Source organism: Cavia porcellus, unplaced genomic scaffold (genome assembly GCF_034190915.1).
Source record: "Cavia porcellus strain 051 isolate PalLab524CR breed Dunkin Hartley unplaced genomic scaffold, mCavPor4.1 scaffold_11, whole genome shotgun sequence".
Taxonomy (NCBI): domain Eukaryota; kingdom Metazoa; phylum Chordata; class Mammalia; order Rodentia; family Caviidae; genus Cavia; species Cavia porcellus.
In genome coordinates this window covers 5,735,303-5,760,479 of record NW_026947494.1, presented here as the reverse complement: position 1 = coordinate 5,760,479, position 25,177 = coordinate 5,735,303, and positions in this window count along the sequence as shown.

The following is a 25,177-nucleotide window of genomic DNA, read 5'->3' as shown; positions in this document are numbered from 1 at the left end:
GCTGCAGGATTATCCTATTCTCTCCTGGCCATCCTAAATGCCAAGGCATCATCTGCCTGAGAGGTAGATTTGATCTCCACACAAAGAGTAAGTTGAAGGGAAGACTCATCTATCTGTAGAGCCTTGACCACTGGGATGACGTCACCCAGAGCCATGGAACACCAGCAAGAGCGGGAACCCGAAGAAGCAAGGGCCCAAAGGTCCTATCTGACTCACAGGATAAAGAGCGCAGCTCTGCCTGCTCCCCAGCAAGGACGCTTGGAAACAGACTTGGGCTTCCGGCCTCCAAAACCATGAGGAGATAAATTGCAATTAGGTTAAACTGTCACGTTTCTATCACTTATTAAAGCAGTCTAGGGAAACTAAGAACTCTAATGACTATGTCCGAAACTAGATGACAGTGGCTGTACAGTTCTGCTAATGTGAGCATTCTTTCAGCTCTGCACAAAATGCGTGAATTTTCAAAATGTGATAATTTTCAAAAGACCTTAATATACATAGCAAAATAGTAAAACTTTAAACTGATGGGAAAGTTTGTTATTTGCCTTGCAATCCTGAGACACAGATGCAACGTTTTTCTTGCAATATGCTTTGTCTTCCATTATAGTTTGTGTAGTGATGCAACAATTATTTTTTCAAAATTAAATCTAAAGAAAAATTGCTTAAGAACTTTAGAATTTATTATTTAAAATTATCTGTAGGATTTTGTGTTACATTGAACAGAATGAACACTATTTGTCTTAGAATTTCAACGAGAGAAAACAGAAACAATGTATTAATTTTTTAAAACACTCATATCCAGAATAAACTGTCAAAAAGCATATTTATAAACCCCAGGACTGGGAGAGCTTAGCAAAGATTGTGGATAGATAACAGCAGAACACAGAGGCTCCCTGAGACACACAACTCAGATGCTGTAATAAAACATTGTGGGGAGTCCCGGACAGAGGGACATGGATCTTCTTGACCCAGGAAAAAACTAAAGAAAAAAAAATGGTCAAACATGCAGTCCTGGGGCTACTATTGGAACAGCTAAGATTTGGTGCTCTCACTGCAGTGCCCGAACTCACTCAGCCATGACTCATCGATTTCCCGCTGCTTCGACTCCCTGGAACCGTAGTTGCACTGAAATGTAGTCGCACTGAAGTCAGAGGTCAGCGAGCCCAACAGAGAATGGAGCAAAGGGCCTGCATTGACCTGCAGTGAGTGCTGGGAATAAGACTCTTCCACAGGAAAGGGGCACCAATGGGATGACATTTTGGAATCGAGCAGGACTGGCAGGCACAAGGAACAGCAGTGACTTCAGTCAGTTGTTCCCTTCCCAGAAGAGATTGGGGGGGGGGATATGCTTGGCCTGGCTCATGCCCCTGGCTGAGACCCAATAAGTTGTCCCAAACTAATTCCCTACACACACGCACACTAACACAGTGAAGGCCTCAGCAAGTTGACTGACCTGGAGAGGAGGGGCCAGCATACACCGTCCCTGCTTGCACCTCCGTAGCACTCTGGAGTGGGCAGAAATACCTAGCCAGCGCACTTCAGAATAACTGTAACCAACAAAGAAAGGGACTGGGACCTCCTCCATATGCCTGCATGGAAGAAACAAAAAATGTGAGAAGAGGAAGCAACAAGAAAAAGTCCCCAGTCCCCAGCCCTGAGAACACTGATCCAGGAGAGGTAAATACAAAAGAGACTGAGGGCAGCAAACATGCAATACCAGAACTGCATCGATGTGCATAGAGATATCTTCAGGACCTCATTGATGAGTTCAAAAGTGAAATATTTAATCAAGTATAGCAAGATATAAATAGATTAATAAAAGAAATGCTAAGCACCTCTCAAGAAAACACAGATGGAAGAATGGAGGAACACAAAAAAAGGAGAGAACTGTTCAATGACGAATGTAAAGAAAACATAGAATACATGAAGCAGGCTCAAAGAGATTACCAGGAAATAAAAAACTCCATTGAAAGCTGACAAACTGCTTGAAAGAAACTAAGGATAGACTATCAAAATTTAAAGACAAGTTTGCAATGTGTGATCATGAAAGAAAAAATTTCTTTAAAATAACCAGGAAACAGGCAGTAACAATCCAAAGGCTAAAAGATGATAAGAGGATCTATAACTTACAAATAAAGAATGTGAATGAAGAAGCAGGGGTACAAGCGGAGGAACTACAAGGGCTAAGCACAGAAATAATTATGGAAAACTTCCCACGCATAGAAAAAGGAAAGGATATTCAGATGTATGAGGCATACAGAACTCCAGCCACCTACAACCAAAACAGAGCCACACCCAGACATGTAATAATCAAGATCTCAGAAACACAATATAAGAACACAATATTAAAAACGATCAGAGAAAAGAAACAGATCATTTATACAGGAAAACCCATCAAAATCACCGTATATTTCTTGACACAGACCGTCAAATCAAGAGGAACTTGGAGTAAAGTATTCCAGGCCCTGAAATAAAATAACCTCCAGCCCTGATTGATGTACCCTGAAAAACCGTCTTTAGATTTTTTTTATTTTAAAGAGATTAAGACAAAAGAGGACAGAACAAAGCAGATCAGAACACAACAATGTAAGCAACACAGTATTTCACCAGAAGAAAACTTGTAATTAACAGTAAATGCCACAATGTCTCTTTCTCTGAAATAGTTGAGCATAACTTCATACATAATAGTATCAAACATAACAAAATAGTATAAAACTATTCTAGAGAATGAAAGTATTACAGGCCATTCAGAACCAAATAACAGAAAATGAGCAATGGCTACTATATTATCTCATTTTCCATAGAACATTTGTTTATACCATCACACATAATACAATCAAATAACATACAACATGATAGAACCAAAGGAAACAGAAAAGGAAAAACCTGCTAAGACTTCAGACATAAATGATATTAAATCAGCAATGGCTATTATAATGACTTGTTTTCTTCAAAATAGCTGTTCAAACCATCACAGAAAATAAAATCAAACAAACCAGGATAAACCCATTCAAATTAATGAATGCTATCATTATAAGGCTTCAAAGCAACGTAATGGGAAATCATGATTACCATAAACTCTTATGAACTCTTAACATTCCTTATACTAGGGAGACATTATGGGATTTATACATGTGAGTTTGACTTATTAAATTATGAGTATGGCCTCAAGTTGTGCCCATTTATTTATAAATATCTCAATGTGATCATTATTTATAGCTCAGTAATACTCCATTGTATAAAAATACCACAACTTTTTTTATCCATTCCTCAGTTGATGGACACTTAGGTTGCTTCCAATATCTGGCTATTACAAATGATGCTGTTATAAACATGGGTGCACATATATCACTGTGCTATGATGTTTTCAGTTCTTCTGCAAATATGCCTAGAAGTGGAACAGCTGGGTCAAATGGGACCTCCAATCCCAGTTTTTTAAGGAATCTCTAAACAGCTCTCCACAGTGGTTGCACCAATCTACACTCCCACCAACAGAGCAGGAGAGTTCCTTTTCCCCCACAGCCTCTCCAGCATTTGTTGTTGGTAGTTTTCTTGATCCTGGCCATTATTTCTGGAGTGAGATGGGATCTCAGTGTTGCTTTAATTTGCATTTCTACAGTGACTAATAATGATGGACATTTTTTCACGTATTTATTTGCCATTTGTATTTCTTCATCTGAGAAGTGTGTATTCATCTAGGATGCCCATTTTTGGATTGAGTCCTTGAATTGCAGGGGTCTGATATTTTTTAATTCTTTATATGTTTTAGAGAAGCCCTTTGTTGGAGAGACAGTTCTCTAAGATTTTTCCCAGTTTGTGGGTGTTCTTTTCAGTATGCTGGAGATTTCTTTTGACATTCAGAAACTTTTTAATAAGAATGATCCCAGTTATTGATTCTGGAAAGTATTTCCCATGCAATTTGATTCCCATTCATGAATTTTCTACCTCTATGTCTTAAAGATTTTTACCTACTTTATTTTCCAACAGTTTTAGTGTTTCTGTTTTAATATTCCAATCTTTGATCCATTTAGATTTTAGTTTAGTACATAGTGATAGGCATGTGTCTACTTTAGTTGTCAGCATATGGAGAGTCAGTTTTCCCAGCACCATTTATTAAAGATACTGCCATTCTTCCAGTGAACATGTTTGGCCCCTTTATCAAAGATAAGGTGGTTATGTGTGTTTGTAGTTGTGGTTGTATCTTCTAATTTATTCCATTGATCTTCAGATCTGTTTTTATTCCAGCATCATGTTGATTTTATTAAAGTAGCTGTGTAGTATAACCTCAAAGGGATTGTGATGCCTCCTGCCTTGCCTTTGCTGCTGAAAATTGCCTTAACTATTCTAAGTCTCTTCTGGTTCCAGAAGAATTTTAGGAGTGATTTTTCTAGGATAAACCCATGAGATATATTGATGGTATTTTCATTGGGATTGCATTGAATCTGTATAACAGTTTTGGGAGAATGGCGATTTTCACAGTATTTATTCTTCCTATCCATGAGCAAGGGATGTCTTTCCATTTTCTGAGATCTCCCTCAATTTCTTTTTTCAGGGCATTATAACTTTCCCTGCATAGAACTTTTACTTCTTTTGTGAGATTAATTTCTAAGTACTTCATTTTTTTGGATGCTAGTGTGAAGGATGGGGCTTCTCCTATTTGTCTCCCTGTGATTTTGTTGTTAGAATTTAGGAATGCTATTGATTTTTGAGTATTGATTTTGTATCCAGTTACATTGCTGAATTTATTGACTATATTTAGGAGTCTTTCAATGGAGTTTTGGGGGTCTTCTATGTAGAGTATCATGTCATCTTCAAATGGTAGTTTAACATCCTCTTTTCCTTTACCCCTTTTATTTCTCTCTCTTGTCTAATTGCTTTGGCTAGTATTTCCAGTACTATGTTGAATAGGAGCAGTGATAAGGAACATCCTTGTCTTGTGCCTGATTTTAAGGTAAAGGCCTTCAATTTTGGCCATTTAATATGATGCTGGATGTTGGTTTGTCATAGATGGCCTTTAGCATATTGAGGTAAAGACCATCTATTCCAATTTTCTTACCATGCATGAGTGTTGGACCTTATCAAAAGCATTTCTGCATCTATAGAAATGATCATGTGATTCTTACTTTTAGCTTTATTGATATGGTGGATTACATTTATTGATTTACATATGTAAACCATCCCTGCATGCCTGGGATGAATCCCACTTGGTCATGGTGTATAATCTTCTTGATGATTTGCTGCATCCTGTTTGCCAATATTTTATTGAGGATTTATTTTTTTATTGAGGGAGGTTTGCCTGTAGTTCTCTTTTTTAGTTGGGTCTTTCTCAGGTTTGGGCATTAGAATAATATTTGCTTCCAGGGATGACTTAGGAAGGATTGCTTCCCTTTTTATTTCATTGAAGAGTTTGATGAGTGTCGGCATTAAGTCTTCTTCGTATTTATTGAAGAATTCCACAGTTAATTCTTTGGGCCTGGGCTCTTCTTTGTAGTTAAGGGCTTAAATACATTTTCAATTTCATTAATAGAAATTGGATTATTCAGCAGTTGTACATCTTCTTGACCCAGCTTTGGTAATTCATATGTTTCTAGGAATCTGTTCATTTCTTCTGTGTTATCAAACCTATGAGAGTAGAGGTGTTTGAAATAGGTGTTGATGATCTTCTGTATTTCTATAGCATCTGTAGTGACTTCACCTTTTTCATTTCTTATTGCATGAATTTGATTTTTTTCTTTCCATTTTTAAATTAGGTTGGCTAAGGGCTTACCAATTTTATTTATTCTTTCAAAGAACCAACTCTTTGATTCATTGATTCTTTGGATTGTTTCTTAGTCTCTATTACATTAATTTCTACTCTGATTTTTGTAATTTCCTCCCTTCTTTTGGCTTTCGGCTTGACTTGCTCTTCTTTTTCTAGATGTTTGAGGTGTAGAAACAGGTTGTTTATTTGTATTCATTCTGTTTTCCTGATGTGGGAACTCAGTGCAATAAATTTTCTTCTGAGGACTGATTTCATTGCATCCCTCAAATTCTGGTAAGTTGTATTTGTATTTTCATTTGCTTGTAGGTATTGGTTAATTTCTTCTTTAATTTTCCCTGTGACCTACTGATTGCTCAAGAATTTATTATTCAATTTCCATGTGTTTGTGAGATTTTTACAGTTTCTTTTATCATTAATTTCTAGTTTCATGGCTCTATGATTTGATAACATGCATGGGATAATTTCATTTCTTTTACATTTATTTAAATATGTTCTGTGGGCTAGTATGTGGTTTATTTTAGAAAATGCCCATGTACTGCTGAGAAGAACGTATATTCTGATGTTGTTTGATGGAACACTCTGTATATGTCTATCAAGTCCATTTGTTCACAGGTGTAATTCAGTTCTGTTATTTCTTTGCTGACTTTCTATCTGGTTGATCTGTTCCTTGGGTTCAGTGGTATGTTAAGGTCTCCTGTTATAATTTTGTTATTGCTAATTTGATTTTTCATTTCTATTAATACTTGCTTTGTATAACCAGGTCCTCTGAAATTTGGTGCGTATATATTTAAGATTGTTATCTCTTCCTCTTGAAGTCTTCCACTAACTAATATGTAGTGACCTTCTTCTTCTTCTTCTTCTTCTTCTTCTTCTTCTTCTTCTTCTTCTTCTTCTTCTTCTTCTTCTTGGTCTTTTTGAGACAGGGTCTCTATGCAGTTCAGGCTGTCCTTGAGCTCACTTTGTAGCCCAGGCTGGTCTCGAACTAGCAATGATCCTCCTGCCTCAGTCTCCCAAGTGCTAGGATTACATGTGTGAGCCACCATGCCCGGCTGATCTTCTTTATCTCTTTGGATAATTCTTGGTTTGAAGTTCACATTGTCTGCAAACAGAATAGCTACTCCCACTTTTTATGGGGTTCCTGCTTCATGTAGTATTGTTTTTCATCCTTTGACTTTCAGTCTTTGAGTTTCCTTTTGGGTTAGATGGGTTTCTTGTAGACAGCATATGGTTGGATGTTGTTTCTTGATCCATTCTGCCAGTCTGTTTCTTTTAATTGGTAAATTGAGACCATTTACATTAATGGTTATAACTGTTACATATTGGTGTATTGTTGACATGTTATCTTTCTGCTGTTGCATCTTTATCTTTGCATTCTGTTTAATTGTCTGCCTTGTCTAGAGTTTTTTCCCATGTGTATCTAAACTGACTTTCAGTATTCTTTGCATGGCTGGCTTGGTGATCATGAAGTTTTTCAGCTATTGTTTGTCATGGAAGTATCATATTTCTCCATCCATTTTGAAGGACATTTTTTCAAGGTTCATCAGTTTAGGTTGGAAATCATTTTCCTTTAGGATCTGAAATACTTCACTCCATGCTCTTCTTGACGTCATTGTTTGTGTTGAGAAGTCTGCTGTGGTTTTTGATAGGCTTTCCTTTAGAGGTGATCTGTCTCTTCTTTCTAACAGCTTTTATATTCTATTTTTATGTTGGATTTCTGGGATGGCTATTATTATATGTTTGGGTGTCGTTTTATTTTGGCTATGGCTATTTGGAGTTCTATATACTTCACTAACCCGTATGTCAGTTTCCATTCTAATGTTTGGGAAATTTTCGGCTATTACTTCTGTAAATAGTCTCTTGATATCATTTGTGTTGTCCCCTTCTTTTTCATTTATTCCTATCAATCTTATGTTGTTCTTCTTTGAATCATCTTGCAGCTGTTGAATTGTTATTTCCTGATTCCTTATTATTTTTAAGAGACTTTTCCTTTCCTGTTCACTAACTGCAGTCTTGTCTTTGAAATCTGAAATTCTATCTTCACTTTCATTAAGGCAATTTTGACAACTTTCAATGGAATTTTCAATTTCCTGTATATCTCTTTGAATCTGCTTAATGTATTCTGTTTGTTTATTATATTGTTCATCCAGTGATTCTATCTTTTTGTTTGTTTCTCTAATTTTTTAACTGTGTCTTCTTTAGATGTATTCAGCATCTCTTTCATTACTTTTAACATTTCTTCTTTTATCTGGGAGATTATTTTTAGTTTGAATTCCTTTAAACTAAAAATAAAAGCTTCCCAGAGTTGCTTCTTTATTTCAACTACTATTATTTCAGGTATTTCAGGTGTATGGCATATATTTTCTTCTATGTACATGGCTCCTAGGCTTTGTTGTGATGTGCTGGATGTTTGAGATTGCATTTTGGTCCTTTGTTTTGTCATTTTCCTATATTTCCATGTTTCAAGTGTTGTTCCAAGGCTTCTCTTTAGCATATTGGAAATCATCTCCTATGTCCTGGGCTCCTGGGACTCCTCTGGCAGTGCAGCTCCCTCCTTGGACAGCGAAGATCCTGGATTAAAAGAAGGTGACCAGGCATGGACTAGACAGGCCCAAATCCTCCTCCAGCAGTGCAACTCCCCCTTCCAGAAGTGAAGCTCCCCACACCGAAAGAAGACCACCAGACATGGTCCAATCAGGCCTGAAAACTGCTGAGCCCAGTCCAGCATGGCCACCAGTCAGACAGTTCCCAACCACCTAGAGCAAGGATCCCAAACTCTCCTGAGCCTCAGATGGTGCTCAGAAACCCACCTCCTTGGGTAGCAATGCTGCCCAGAATGAAAGAAGGTCACCAGGTGCGGTCCATACAGGCCCCAAACCTCCTCTGCAGCACAGCTCTCTCCTTCTCTGGAGGTGATGGTGGTGAAGCTCCTAGCACAGCCCAGGCAAGGCCCCAAACCCCCTCCACAGTGCAGCTCTGTCCTCCGGTGGCAGTGGTGGTGGTGAAGCTCCCTGGACTGAGAGAAGGTCACCAGCACCGCACAGGCAAGCCCCAAACCTCTACAGCGCAGCTCTGTCCTCCAGGGGTGGCAGCGGCTGCAGCAGTGAAGCTCCTCCTGTCTCTAGAAATTAATGAAGAAACAAGATGCTTCCAAGACAAAGAGGATCTGTGGGAATTCATGATCACCAATCCAACTCTACAGAGAATACTGAAGGACATTCTAGAAAGAGAGAAATGTACCAGGATTTCAGGGACAGTGGCAGAGAGGCCTCAATGAATGGAGCAGAAAGTGGAATGAAGGAGAAAAGCAGGCAACTAATGGCAGAAAAAAAACAACACAACAGAAATGAGGCAGAGAATGCTGGTTATAATCTTTAATATAGATGGTCTTTATACACTAAAAGAAAAAAGGAAAAAGAAAAAAAAAGAGAGAAACACAAGCAGAGTAGATTAGGAGGTAGGGTCTACCAAGATGCTCTTTATAAGAAATATAATCAACCTGAAAAAGGGTTTACGGACTGAAAAATCAAATATGAGAAAACAATGCTCTATATGACAGAAAACCAGAGAGTAATAGGGCTAACTCGACCAGCACCTACAGATGGGTTGGAAACACAGGCTTTAATAAGTAAAGGAATACAACTTGAGATCAAGTCCAGGAGGGAGAAGGTTTAGAACCACTTAGCTACATAGTAGGTTGTCTCCTCAATCTAAAAACTGAGGGAGTTGATGGTACCCAAAAATGCACAGTACACTCTAGGAGAGTGAAAGGGGAGGAATAGTCTTAAAAAAGAAGGCAGACGATATTGTTAATAGTGTACCAGGATTTAAAATCCACATTACTTACACCACTCTGCTTAAATAGATTATATTCTGCCCCAGGTGGTCTACTTGCACTAGAACTGAGGGCACAGACAGCTATCCCAAAAACAACAGGATGTAGTACAGTAATCATCCTTAATTTCCTATTAACTTAATCTGGAGCCCTGTATAACTTATACTATTTTACCATGACTGATCTTAGTTAAATCTGGTTTGTTTTATTGCTGTTTGGTATCGACAGATTTTATTCAAAACTGTTATGATTGATAGTATCAAGTCTGAGAGTATATGCAACTACACTGAAGATGACAAGATTCATTATGATACCCATTCTGGTTTGATTATTACCTGCTTTTGAAGTTTTATACTATTTAAAAAGTTTTGTTTTTATTAATATTGTTATGCACTGCTATATTCAATTACATTATGTCTGACAATATAGACAATTCTACTGAAGATGACAAGAGACAACACAGTAACCATTGTAGAACACCTTGTACAGTAGTTTTATATGACTTTTTCATTTCGTGTGTTTAGAGGAACATGTTTTATTTTGTCTTACTTTGTTTTGTTTCTCCCTCTAGTATAGAAAGGATAGAAATACATGTTGATACTCATGCATGAATAGAACCTATAAACAGCTTACAAGAACTGATCTTATAACTCTTGATGCAGTGAACAAATACTTTGAAGAAAAAGAGACACTACAGTACCCAGTGCTAATTCCATTGTGTCATGATGTGAAATCCAGCAATACTATTATTCTTTGTTCAGAATGATTCTAGCCTATTTTGCTTTGTTTAATCTTAACATAAATGAAGGTATGGATAACTGCATGTATGTTTAAGTGTATAGGATTGATAACCATATTACTAAGTTTTTGTTGGGTACTGAACAGAACTGTTTGCAGTCTCGCTGTTTGAATCCCCACTTTGTAAGCTTCACTTTTGTAACTTGAACAACTATTTGTAAAAGGACAATATGTAATCATCAACTAGTGATTTCTTGCTGTTTTTTTTACTTTGAAAGTAATAATGTTTCTACCCTTTTTCTGTTTTGTTCAGTTTTTCTTTAAATACAATTTGTAAAAAATTAAAAAAATAAATAAATAAACCCCAGGACTTTTCAATGCACACTTCCCAAGGAAGCTAGCCTGTGGATGGGAATAAAGCACATGAAAAGCCACTCGACTCTCAGGTACGCTCTCACTGTCCTCGGAATTACTCGACTGTATGTTTGACAGAATTCGTAAGACCACATAACTAAAAACTATGAATTTCACTTTGTGTAAATTATTCTTCCAAAATTGTATCAGGAAAAGCCACAAAACTACATCATCTTCAAAGGACTGTAGAGACTGATTTATTAAATACAGAATAATCAAGCATTTATCCTGCCTTACCTATGTCAATGGCACCATCGGGTAAACTTCTCAAAGATGAGAAAATCTAAAAGTGGAATCTAAAACAAGCAACTCATGAAAGCACAGAGTGAAAAGATGGTTATCAAGACTGGAGCAGGGGCTGGAAAAGGTGACATAATGGTCAAGAGACACAGACCTCCATGGAGTTCAGCTGATACTGGCGATGATCCAAATTTGGCTGCTTCTTATTTCTTGGAGGTGCAAAACGCACGTGGAAGGGCAGGAGGAGGTGACACATTAGGATCCAGCAGAGTTCAGGCAGAGAAAGGCTTTTGCACAACAAACTGGATCTCCCCTTGAATGTATCATATTACAGTAACTTGTATATATCATGCTGAGGCGGTTTGTATTCATTTAAGCAAATCTGGAAGAAATTGTTGTGCAGAGAGTGGAAATTTCATGTTTTCCTAGTCTGTGGACAAAAATAGTTTACTTAGGTAACTATTGAGATGCTTTGAGTTTTTCTATGAATCCTCCAGGCGGTAATTTTGCACAATAATGGGAAAAAAATTATTGACCTTGGGAACTTATTCTGTGTTGCTATTAAGTCACTTTCATGCTTTCCCTTAGGGGCTTTCTGAAAGTCCTTTTCTTTGTGCCTTTGGTAGATCCGTTACCCACAATCACACTGCAGTTTCCTTTGAAATTATTGCCTATGCAGCTAAAGACAGAAATATTTAATACAAGTCGAAGCTTCCCTATTTCCCAGAGCCAACTTTTCTTTCTGCTGCAACTGGCTGGTTTGGCAACACAAAGATCATGTAGTCACATGAGAATGGAGAATAACAAAATTTCCCAAATCTGTCCAGTTTGCAAGTGTCACAGTTCAGGTGGAAGGGAAGGGAAGTCTGCAACTGTCTTTAAAATATATCCCTTCTTCCACAGAGGGCCACTTTCATGCCTTGAGAGTTTGGCTCATAAACTGTCTGGAGAAAATGTGTGATGTTTGCGTGGGAGAGGAGTTTTCTCTTTGTTTAATTTGGAAATGCTGAATGCTGCAGTGGTTCTGTGAAGAATATGAAAATCAGAGGGGTGTAAAGTGTGAGCTCCTCTCCCTAATTCATCATTGGTTTTCATGCTGATCATTCTCTGACAAGGAACATCTGCTCAAGAGCTTGCTGGTCCCCACACAGTTCCTAGATTCGCCCTGGTGCTCAAGTAACGCCTCTAAGTGCCCAAGTGATGTCTAGAGTGGGTGCATTTTGGGCAGGTGCCCCCTGAATATTTGGAAATAGAAACAGAAAGACAGCAGAGAGAGGGGGAAATGCCATCAATGCTGAGTGTTGACCAAGCCTCCTAAGATTCATAATTTCACCACCTTCAATGAGAGTATTAGCAGGGAATTAATTAGTCATGATTGTGACTGGTATTCAAGTCCATGATTTTCATGGGACTGATGTGTTATCTCACCTAATTTGCAGAAATTTTATAAGCAAACATTTCACATCTGCATGAAAAATAATCCACAGATGAGAAAAAAAAAACGTGTAAAACATCCAAATAATTAGTCTGTAAGCTACCAATCCTGCTGACTGGAAGTTGTTAAAAGATAAAAGCCAATAAAAGGAATTCCCCAAGAGTTTAGCTAAAATTCCACTTTATTCTTCTTATAAAGGGAGGAGATAACCTGCCTAGACTCAATACTCTTAGGAACTCAACCTAGGTACAAATGTCACAAAGGACAAACTGCGGAGTAACTGGTCACAGAGCTCATTTGTCCTTGGAGGGAGGGAGAACGCTCCTGCCACTCTGTCCTATGCTGGATCTTCTTCCATAGAAGGGAGCTGGACCCACCCTGGATCCTTTCAGGGACCACTGAGAGATGGAAAGACTGGGAGCTTTTGCACTTGCAGAAAATCCCAAAGATTGCAGCATGCTAGTAGCCAGCCCGGGGACACCCTCACAGGAGCTGGCAGCACCAACGGGGGCACTCCTGCTTCAATCTGCAGTGATAACAATGCAGTCACACGGTGTCTGTCATGGACTCCAGGTTCACGTGAATGAACCAAGAGAGCCCCGAGAACTACAGACACGCAGGATGCAGGGCTGCAGCTTACTATTGCTCAGTGTCAGCTTCCAGTGGTGTCAAGACCAAGGAAAGGAACCCCAGTCTGTGGAGGACCACTGGTACTGCTGATCCTGAAAGAAGACATTTGTCTCCATTTTGACTAAACCTTGCCATACTTCACGTATTAACACATGCAGAGCTGGCTAGGAAAATTCTCTACCTGCTCAGCGCAATGCACATGGGTCTAGCAGAGGCACTGATGTGCAGCCTTTGAAGCAAGTCTCCCAATATGGCTCCCAATTACCAACTGTGAGCTAGGCTGAGAGATGCCATGCTGTTAGCTGGGATTGAGCCTCAAGAAAGAGCCCATAATGCCTCAGGTCTGCAAAGCCAGACATCAAAGCTGAGGCAACCAACCAATAACACAAAAATACAAAATATGTTGTCAAAGTGTATTATGCAGATTCCTCCAAACTTAGAGGCTGCCTGTTGTAGGAATCTGGCATTCTTCCTGATTCCTCTCTCTGCATTTTGCAAAGAGGCCATTGTTCCTCCCACCTGCCCAGCTCACAGTCCTCACATTCTTCCCTCCATTATCACACTCACTCAGCCCTCTTGGTGAATTATTAAAACGCAGGCTCACCTGGGGTCGTAGCCTTTGCTCCAGTTAGCAAAGATAAATTTAAGACACCCTTGACTCCCCATACTACACATGGATCTTTGTCTCTCTATTCTCATCATGGGTTACATTGGAAATGGTAGATTGGAACTTATCTACTAGAATTCCAAAGACTTTTCCTTGGCATTACAAATATAAACTCATCTGGACCACGACAAGGTCCTGGTCCTGCTCCCTGTACCGGTCTATCTGAATCTCTGCTAGATGTACTTGGAGGTGAACAGCCATAAGTCCTCAGGCAGCTCAAGATCTTCACTCACTAAGAGATAGTTTTACTCTACAAGGAGACAAAAAGCTAGGACAAAATTCATTCCACCACATTGTAGAAGCTGAAAGACACCAAGATCACCACCCTCCCCTTAACCCTCACTGCAGGTCCGAGAAGTATGCTCCACCCATGATCCCAGAGGAGCAGAGACTGGGAGACTGACTTGACAAAACTTAGGTCTAATCTGAGATCTATGTTCTTTTCCAAGCTTGTGTCTACTCCAGAAAGCTCTATCGAAGATCGTGTCTCAACAGTCTTTTCCCCAGGTGCTATATCTGTGGGTCATCTTTCCTTTAACTCATCTCAAACTCCTGGGACCAACCAGAAAAAGCCAAACCAACAGCTGGTAAGTGTCACAGTGGCAGTGTTATCTGAGCATATTTGGTTATTCAGTCTAAGAAGTTCAGTCACACTTTCCAAATCTTTAATGCAACTTTTGCGACTTGTAATTTCCCCAGCATCTACTTTTGTATAGACAAGTATGTCAATCTGTCTGGTGCCCAGTTGTTTTATGAAATGCCAGACTAGATGTGCAGGTGAGGTATTTTTTCAGTTGAAGTTCTTAAGAACAAACACTGAAGTTTCCTAGAAAAGAAGATGTTTTCCTCCAGATGGTGAGGTAGAAATCCTGCCTGAGTTTACAACCTGCCTGCCGACTTGAGCCTTCCCCGGGGCCTGTGCACCCTCCACTCTCTGGAGCTTCCGGTGTCTAGCTCTTTCTCACAACTATTTTAAGTTCAAATGTGTCCTCCTCAGAAAGGTCTTTTCTGACCATCCTGAGGACAGAGGCAGCCAAAAAGCATCAGCTGTCACAGCCCACAGGATGTGACTGAATATCGCTAAGAAAATGGGGTTTCACTGCTCACATGTCTATTCATCCTGTTCAGCCATCACAGTGAAACCTTGGCGAGGCATGAGATCTGATGGGGACTGTTCTTTGCTTTCCCATCCACACTGAGAATAGCCCCTGACAGATAAGAGGAAACCCACATCTCCTCAAAGCAAAACAGAAACAAGCATTTCCTCTAGTGACCTACTGGAGTCCGCTGCAAAGGTCAACCTGATCTCTACAGTTCAATATAGTCTGGAAGTGGAAGTCTCTGATTAACAATTATTAAAGAAATGTATTGCAAAATTCCTAAGTTATTAGTATACAACCTGAGAACCTTACTTTAACAACCAGTGCCCACACATTCCCCTTGCGCGAACATCATACATTCCTAAAGGATGACCCCTCCATGGCTTCCCACTGCACAGATTTGTGTACCTATATGTGTTGTCCTTATGAGAATCTCTGAGGTCACAAAATGGAATCAAATTTTTGCTTGACTTCTTCTGCTCACCTCATTTTTGCTTGACTTCTTCTGCTCAGCATTTGAACTGTGAGCTATGTGCATGTTCTCACGTGTCTAATGTTAGCATGGTCACAACCACTGCTGGGCACTATTAGCTGGTAGAATGTGCCACAGCTTAAATGTGTATTTTACCGCAGGTGGTCATTTCATTTTCCTCCACTTGAAGTGTTTGAAAGACGCTACACTGACTTTCTAGTGCACCTCCTTTGCAAACACCTTTGCTCAATTTCTCAGAATCCAGAATTCCAGTAGGAGATCTGCTACATCACACACTGTGCCCCTCACTCACTCGGCTGGAGCACATGCTGGGCTTTGGATAAATACTTCCCAAAGGGCCTTTTGTTAAAGGCTTGGCCTGCAGCCTGCAAGGATACCGGGAAGGGGGTGGAACCTTTAAGAGCTGTGAGCTTCTTGGAAGTCTTGGGGTGGTGCGGGAGTGTGGCCTTAGAGAGGGTCATACTGAGATCCTGGCTTCACCTGTTCTCTTTTTCACTTCCCAGCTGCAACAGGTGGGCATCTTTTTCTACCACGCTGCCCCCAGTGAGGCACCACCTCTCTAGAGGTGCAAAAGCAAGAGGGCCAACCAGCCCTCACAGCTGGCGCTTCACAGCAGTCATCCAAACTAATCTTTCTTCCTTGTAGGTGAATACTCTCAGGTCTTTGTGTGTGTGTGTGTGTGTGTGTGTGTGTGTGTGTGTGTGTGTGTGCCAGGGATCAAATTTATGACCTCACGTTTGCCAGGCAGGTGCTTATGCCACTGAGCTAAATACCCAGCCCCAAGATCTTTTCTTACAGTAATAGAAAGCTGACCCACACAAAAAAGTACAAATTTTTCAACAATTTCAAGATGCATTTACCCTACTAACAGCACACAAGAATTCTGCTTGCTCTGCACCTTATCTGTATTGTATATTGCCTATTCTTTTTTCATTTTAGGCATTATGAAAAATAGCTTTTCATTTTGTTTCTCCTGATTATCATCTGTTTTATATGTTTTTTTTTTTGGTTCCTTGCTAATCTTTTTGTTGAAGTATCCATTCAACTCTTTTGCCAGATTTTCTAATACAGCTATGCAGTTTTTTTCATTTTGTGGAATGATATATGAGTCCTATCTACAGATGTAGGATAAATATTTCCTCCTAGTTTCTGATTCGATAGGCATTCTATGTAATATCTGTTGGTGAAAGTAAGTGTATAATTTTAACGTAGTCTGATTTATTACTGCTTTTTCCTCTGTGATTCTATTTTGGTGAGCATTTTCATACCAACTTCACTGCTCTGAAGATATTCTATTTTCTTCTAAAAATGTCATTGCTTTATCTTTACTTTTTAAGACTGTTATATAGCCAACATTGATTTTTATGTACAGACTTAACCATATGGTCAATGCTTTTATCCTTCTGGATATCCAATTACTTCACATCTATTTTTTAAATACTTTTTTCCCAGTGGCATAGTTCCATCGTAAATTACCTGGTGTTTTATGGATAGGATACTTCTTGGCTTTCTATTCTGTTCCATTGGCCTATTAGCCTTAATTACTATAGCTTCACAATAATCCCTTACATTGAACTATTTAAATTCTTTATTTTGTGTTGTTCTTTCACAATACTACCTTTCCTAGTGCTGGCCTGAGTTATGTTTTTATAGGACAATCCCATTGTCATGTTGATAACAAAATTTAAACTAAAGAGAAAGAAGAGGAGAACTAAGAATATTACTTAGGAGAAGGCAGAGCAAGATGGTGGCTGAGTCAGCTCCGCCAATGGTCCTGTCCCGCAGACACTCAGGTGTGAGCAGCTCTTCATACTCCTAATGGCCTTCACAAGCGCTAAGGAACCAAGTGAAAGACCAAGAGGCCTAACTTTACATAATAAGAACTGACACAGAGAAAGGTGTGAAACACTTCACTTCCCCAATTCCACGTAGCACACAGACTCCTCCCACATGGTGGAAGAAGAAATTAAGTCCAGATTTTATCCTTGAATAACACTACCAGTCGCACCATGATGAAACCCAGGGCTAGGCACAGCCCCATGACCCCAGTCAAGCCCAGTGACTCTGGCCTGGGCCTCTGCATTAGCCAAGTAACCAAGGTTCTTTCTCTGCCACCTTTCTCCTAACACTGACCAAAAGGCTCCACCCACTGGACGGCAGGATTGGACAGTTAGCTGAAGTTTGCTTTGGAGCTTAGTCAGCTTTGAGATGAAACTCAACCCCAAGCAGAAGTCAAAGGGCCCGGGACACAGGCCGGAAATTCCAGATAGTACCTCTGGACCTCCCCTGAAACCAGGTGTGGACCTGTGCCCTAGTCAGATAGACTCGTGCTTCAGCCTCTGTGGCATGAACCTCTGTGTACCTTTGAGACTGTGCAGATCCTTGCTGTGAGACTCCAGTGTGACCAGCTTTGCATAACCTTCTGTGGCCACAATACCCAAACTTCAGGTAGCACATCATAGAACAAGACTTCATTCCCTGGGGGTTAGTAAGGTAGTTATCACAGGACTTTGCCTTGAAACATGGTACCTAGCCAGTGAAATCTAACACTGAGCAGATACTAGCAGTCCACTGTCCTTAGACAGATCCTGGGGGATAGCTTGGGTGTCAGACATACAGCTCCCATTTGTCAGTGTGGTAGTAACACCATTTGGAGTTGCTTCAACATGTTGGCTCATGAGTGCACCTCAACAGTAGTCAGCCTGCCCATAGTAGTGCAGGCCTTGGCCTCTGACAGGGCTGTGCTGTCCACAGTGGGTTTGAGGTTAAGAATATAGGCAGCAGTGGTGGTGGTGGTGGTGGTGGTGGTTACAGGACAGCCTGCCTATTTCCACCACCACTGGTCCCTGCCACAGACGGCACAACGCACAGAGGATAACTGCTTGGAAGAAGAAAAAAGAGGTGGACACCAAGTCATGATATAGGAACCTGAGGCTGGTCTTTCTGCAGTGATTATTCCCAGAGCTAGGCAAGCAAATGACATCAGGCCAGTGATTACTGATAAAATATCTATGCCTAGCTAGTCTAGGAAAAGTTTGGGGAAACAGACTACACTTTCTAGCACACAAGTACATGCTGGGCAACAGACCAGTTGCAGACCGGGGTAAACATGGGCTTGGATGATCTTCTAGTGCTGAAACAGTAACAATACACCAACAGCTGACTTGTGGAAATCTTGGATTTAGGATGTCACCTAGAACTGAAATAGCAAATGTGAGTGTGAGTTCAGAGAAAGTAAGCAGACTGATTAAAATTTCTGAGAAGATAAGCACAAAAAGAAGCCAGGTTATTAAGGCTTGAATAAATAACTTAATAGATAGATGACACCACACAACAACATCCATCAAAAGGAGTCAAAGGAAATCAAAACAGCAATCCCATCTACAATAGTTTAGCAGTACTATAAATAACTTTAACCAGAAAGATGAAAGATCTCTGAAATGAAAATTATAAATCATCCATTTAAAATTTGAAGAGGCAAACACCTTGTCTGGGGTCATGGGGCTGTGCCTAGCTCTGGGTTTCATCATGGTGCGACTGGTAGTGGTATTCAAGGATAAAACACCATTCAGATTTGCTTTAATTCCTGTCAAAATACAAAAGATATCTTTCACAGAAACTAGAAAAAATCCTAAAATTTGTATCAAATATTTTTAAAAGTCCAAATGATCAAATCCATCTTGAATTAAAAAAGAGAAGACATTATGCTACCTGTTTTCAAAGTATGTTTCAAAGTTGTAGTAAACAAAGCAGCATGGAATTGTCATAAATATAGACTCAAAGAGTAACAGCAGAGATTATTGAGCCTGGATGTAAACGTCATTGATGTAACCTGATTAAAAGTTGACTTATTTTTAAAAAGTTACTAAAAACATGCTTTGGGAAACAACTAGCTCTTTCTATAAATTGTGGTGGAAAATTGGACTTTCACAAGAAGACAAAATGATGTTACCAGCTCCCTCCATCTCATCTGTCAACAAATCAGAACAAAATGAATTGCTAATCCAAAGGTAGAATCTGAAACTGTACAACAACAAGGAAAAAATACACAAAATGCTTCAGGATGGTAAATGAGGAGTTTTTGGATAAGACCCCACATGCAGAGGAAACAATAGACAAATGAAATTTCAACAAAATAAAAAGCATTGTAGCAGAAAGAAATGGTAATTAAAGTGAAAGACCACCTGAGAATGGAGGATTTATGTGCAAGCTATACAGTTGACAAGAGGTTAACATCAGAGTATGTAAGGAACTCAACTCAGTAGCAAAACAAGCCAAAAAATTTAAAAAGGTAATAATCATAAATATACATTTCTCAAAAAGAGACATGCAAGTGGACACTTGGCTTCTGAAAAGCACACCACTCTGCATCAGTGAGCTGCAAGTGGAAGCCACGAAGACTCATTCCCCCACCCACAAAGAACAGAGTGTGAGCAGCTGGGCAAGGCAGAAGGAAGGTGGAGAAGGGGACGCTGGGATCCATCTGTGAAGGAGGTCACTGAAATAGCATCTTGACCTCCACCAATGTATGCAAACAACGCATGTTAATCCAAAAGGAAATAAAGAGAATGGCTGTTATCTAAGAGGCAAGAGGTAGCAAATGTTGGCAAGGAAGTGGAGAAGGAGAAGGAAGGTTGGTGGAATTAAATTAATAAACATTATGAAACACAGTATGGATACTCCTCAAAAAATTAAAAATAGAACTACAACATGGTCAAGCAGTGCTACCTCTGAGTATTTACCGAGTGAAAATGAAATCCCTGTGTTAAAATGACATCTGCTCTTCTTGTTCCCTTCAGCCACGTGCAAAGGAGGCAGTGAATGGGAATAACCTGAGGGTCCACAACCCACGAATGGTTAAGGAAAATGTGGTAAACACATACAATGGGCCGTTACCCACCCACAAACAAGAGTGATGTCCTGGCATCTGCAAAAACAGAGGTGGAAGTGAGTATCATTAAGCTAAGTAAAATAAGCCAGGCACACAAAACCAAGAGCCTTGTGATCTCACTCATTAAAGAACTTGGAAAGTTTACCTCACTGAAGTCAAGAGCAGAGTGGTGGTTACCAGGGGCTGTGGAGAGCAGCGGTGTGATCAGAGTAAGAGCTGAGTGTGTCTTTACAAGGTATAAATTACAGTGTAGGCTGCCTCTGAGTGCCACCCCATGCCAGGTCTTGATCGCAAACACAGCAGAGTGTTCTTTGCATCTCACTCACTGTGTATGGAATCGTACACTTTCTGCCTCTTCCCAGAAGTCAAAATGACCATGATCAGTGAAAGTTTTGAGTTAATTCAAGACATCAAGGCAGCACAGCAGTAAAGCTAAAGACATTCAGGAAAGAGGACTCCATAACTCTTTCAGAAAGTCAACAGCCCAGAACCATGGGATAAGTGTGTTCAAAGTGAGGGAAGTATTTTGATGGAGGTCACTTTGAGTGCGTCTTTTACAGCAACGATTTTTAAAAAGTAAGCATTCACTGTATTTTTGGATCACACACACACACACACACACACACACACACACACACACACACGAGACCCTGTATCTAACTGCTATGGTAGACCCTTCCCCAACCCACAGTTTGTGTTTGTAAGCAGAGTTCCACTAAGACAGCCACACACATCTGTTTGTATGTTGCCTGTGGCAACCTCATGGTACCATGATGATAACCACGTGACTCACAAAGCCTACAGTATCTACTCCCTAGAGCTCACAGGAAAACAGTTTGCCAACTCCCAATCAAATGCTTCAGTGACATTCTTGAGCAGGGCTGCACATACATGGATACCTTGCCAGTGTGTTTCCTTCCACATTTTCTAATGGGATTGTACTACACGAAAAGTGGCTGAGTGTAAATCATGGTCGTAAGAGCAAGGTATAAACACCCACTCATCAATTACCACAGATGTACCCTAGCAACAAAAGCTGCTGCTCATTGAAGAAAATGAGGACTGGGGAGCTCTCTGTCCTCTCTTAGCCTAAAACTGCTCTAAAAAGTAGTTTTTAGCTTAGAAAATGTTCTGTAGTGCACTGTTTCAAAGGTTAGTACGTATAAACTATAAAAATAGTGATAATGAAATTTCATTATAATAGTAATTATAGGAAGCTATTCAAAAACTATTTTGGGTAAAATAACTCTCACATTAGATTTGCAGGGGAGAGGATTCATCACTTTTTAATTAATTCGTATTAGTTATTCTCAATAATAGCTTCATTTTGGTATAAGATGCCCCCCAAAATTTAAAGTCAGTGTATTATGGCCCTGGCCACATTAGATTTAAAGATTCCAGATATGCATTCCCATCTAGAGACACCTGTCCAGGCTCTGCTTTAGAGCAGGGGTTGGCAAGTTAAAGCCAGATTTTGTATAATCCTTGATTAGAGAGGTTTTAAAATGTTAAGTGGTTTTTATTTTTTAGGGTTAACAGCAAGGCTTTCATTTATCTATCTATCGGCTGTGATTATCAGTGTGTGTTTACGGTGCAGAATGATTGCACTTGTGGTGTAATGGACCTCATGTGGACTCACACACCTTTACTCTTTCTTCCTCTTCCCTGCCTTTCTCTCCCCTCCCTCTCCATCTCTTAGTCCTCCATTTGCAAAAGATCCATCTCCACGGTTCCTATTATCAATGGGTTTTAAAAAGTCCAAAAATCTAAAATATTCCTTGCCCTAACATGGAAGGCCCAATGTATCCCAAAAAGGACTGCATGTGAAGGCACCTTGGCATCTCTCTCATTCAAGATACAGCTGTGTATATTACTAGCATCAGCCTGCCCCAGAACAGCCTTTCTTTACAGCCCTTGTTCCCAGTCTTAATCCAGAGAATCTCTGTCTGAATTCCAGAGTTCTCAAGTCTGTGCTCTTAACCAGGTGAGAAATGTACAAGTACTTGAAAAGGAATGTGGACATATACTAGCACTCTTAGAAGAAGAGGAAAATTAGTGGTTTGGCTATATCCTCCTCCTGTAACACAAGAGATAACTGCACACAATATCCTCCAAACACATCTGGATTATACACTTAGTTTCCTTTGGATTCAAAGATGTAGTCTGAAAGTATTTCTAAAATAGAACTCTTAGAATTTGCATATAGCATCCAAAGAATGGTTTGTCATGATTAAAAACACTCAAGGACTTTTCCATTTGTAGTCTAAAATTATTTAAGAATTTGTAGAGTTTACAGTAATCTTAAAAATGTTCAGCCTAAGTGACATGCTTGAAGTGTGATGCTGATCCTTTTTATGAACAATCAAAGCTAGAAAATAGTTTATCACAACAGGATAGCAGGTAAAAAAAGTATTAATCTAGAATTAAAAATGCATTTATCTCAACAAGTGTATTCCCAGGAGATAGATAGATCATCATTTCATTCCAATATCGCAAGAAAAACTGGAAATATCTTAAGTGGCTCCTACTTACACAAGAGACTGATTTTGGAGGACTCTGGAGAACATGGCGGACAGACAACAGCAACTACTGAAAGCTCTCTAAAGGCTCGGCTCAGAGGCCAGGAATGATGCGGACTAAGGAGATACGAACCAGTAGAGATATGCTCTGCTGACTCAGGAACAAACTGGGCTGAGAGAATCCAACTTGGAATACAGTCCTGGCGCTAAAATAGGAACAGAAAAATCTCGGTGTGGAGGCTCGACTCCGCGCCATTGGAAACCGCGGTTTGGATTTCCCGCCGCGCGGTGGCCGGCTACCTCCACAGCGGCTCAGCAAGGAGAGACGCGACCGCCGAGCTCGGGAACGGAGTCGGAAACGCGACGGACAGGAAGGAAGGCTGACTGGAGGCGAGGTGAGCGAGGAACTGACTCCCTACCGCAGTCTGACTCCAGCGGAGGATTTTCTGGGCGCGGGCAGTCCTGTAAGAGCAGGGCGCGGCGGCAACTGCAGCCGCACGGTTCCCTCTCGGACGGGATTGGTGAAAGGTGCCTGGCCGGAGGGACGCTGCTCGCGGACCCCCTAGGCTGGCCTAGCCCAGATCCCAGAGCCTGACGGTGGCCCGGAGGAGCGACCGACTTCCGTGTAGGCTGCCTCCTCCGCAACTCCCTGGGGCGCAGCAGTGAGCTGGAACAACTAGCCAGCGCAATTCGATCAAGCTGTAGCTGACAGGCAGGGAAGCCGGGCCTCCTGTGTAAGATTACATTTCATAAGGAACAGAAAATATGGGGAAGGGAAGCAACAAAAAAGGCTCCTCGACCCCCAATCCTGAGAATCAGGCAATAGTAGACACTGTACCAATATACATTAAGCGCCATTTAGAGAGCCTCATAGACCAATTCAGGAATGAAGTTATCAATGACCTGAAGCTAGAAGTATGCAGAATAGTTAGAGAAATGCTAAGCACCACCCAGGAAAAAGCAGATGGTGGAGTGGAAGAACAGAAAAAGAGGGGAGAATTGCTTGATGGAGAAAACAGAGAAAGCATGGAGTATGTGAAGCAGGTGCAAAGGGACTATCAAGAAATCAAGAAGTCTACCCAAGACTGGCATAACAGCTTGAAAGAAACTAAGGACAGACTATCTGAATTGGAGGGCAGACTTGAAACATGGGAGAATGAAATGAAAAACTTCTTAAAAATAACAAAGAAACACACAGCAATAATACAAAGACGAGAAGATGATAAGAGGAGCCATAACTTAAGGATTAAGAACATAAAAGAAGAAGTAGGGACACAAACAAGTGAACTACAAAAGCTACTCACAGAAATAATCCAGGAGAATTTTCCTAATTTAGCAAAAGGTAAAGATACTCAAATGTATGAGGCATACAGGACCCCAGCTACCTACAACCCTAACAGAGAAACACCCAGACATATAATAATAAAAATTCCAGAAATTCAATACAAGAACAGAATATTAAAAGCTGTCAGAGACAAGAAACAGATCACTTACAAGGGAAGACCCATCAAAATTACAGCAGATTTCTCTTCACAAACCATCAAATCACGAAGAGCATGGGGAGAAATAATTCAAGCTTTGAAAGATAATAATCTCCAGCCAAGATTGAGATATTCTGCACAACTGTCCCTGGAAATTGATGGAAACACGAGGTGCTTCCAGGATAAAGAGGAACTGGGGGAATTTGCAACCACCAATTCAACCCTACAGAAAGTATTGCAGGATATTCTAAAAAAAGAAAAATACAAAGAACCCAGAAATAGGGGCGGGGAGGCCACAACGAATAGAGCAGAGAACAAAACGAAGAAGACAAACTGACAGCTACTGACAGAAAAAGAGCTCAACAGAAATGAGAGAGAAGATTGGATGATAGGAACAGCTTTTTTTGGAGAAAATGACATCTTAATAGGTAATGCTGATTTAGTATCATCTTGTTTTGAAGTCTCATCTAGCTTTTGTTCTTCTGTCTCCAATGGTCTAAACAGGTTGTAGCTTATTGGATTTTGTTATGTACGATAGTATAAGAAAAAACCTTTTAAAGACAAGGAAATTATACAGAGACCATTGTTCATTTTCTGTTAGTCGATTCTAAATACTCTATAATGCTGTCATTCTCTTAAATGGATTTACATTGTTTTGATATACTTAATGCTACAGTATATGAAGTTGTACTCAAGGACTTCAGGGAGGGAGTCAATATGGTAACCATTTTTGGGTCAGGATTAGCTGGTGGTGAAACACTATTCTGCTTAAATGGTTATGTTTTGATCTGCCCTGTTTCGCTGTTATGCCCTCTTTTTTTCTCAATCTCCACTCCATTATTTACTTTTTTATTTTTATCCATTTAATTACAGGGAAAAATATAGCAGGATATAATATAGTAACCCACTTTGACTTTCTATTATCTCGATTTGAAGCCCTGTATTACTCTCACCATCTTGTTTTTGACTGAGGTTC